The sequence below is a fragment of the Octopus bimaculoides genome, chromosome 16, assembly GCF_046866305.1.
Source record: "Octopus bimaculoides isolate indiv1 chromosome 16, ASM4686630v1, whole genome shotgun sequence".
In the NCBI taxonomy this organism is placed as follows: Eukaryota; Metazoa; Mollusca; class Cephalopoda; order Octopoda; family Octopodidae; genus Octopus; species Octopus bimaculoides.
The window spans coordinates 48,347,397-48,347,662 of NC_142943.1; positions in this window are offsets into that span (position 1 = coordinate 48,347,397).

Here is a 266-nt window from a genome sequence, read left to right on the forward strand (position 1 = left end):
GTGTCAGCTTTGGTATGTTCTCTATGGTTGGATGCCCTTCCTAATGCCAACACTTTACAGAGTGTACTAGGTGCTTTTTCCCCCCCATGATACCAGCACTGGTGAGGTCACTGAGTACCCACAAGGTCATCGAGTACCCTTTAACTGAGCTGGGTATAGTATTGAGGAATATGAAAGTATGATAAATGGACAGATGTTGGTGCCTTGAAAAAAGTAAGAATGAATGAAAATAAGAGGTGAGGGTCATAAATGGTAAGCCATTGGTC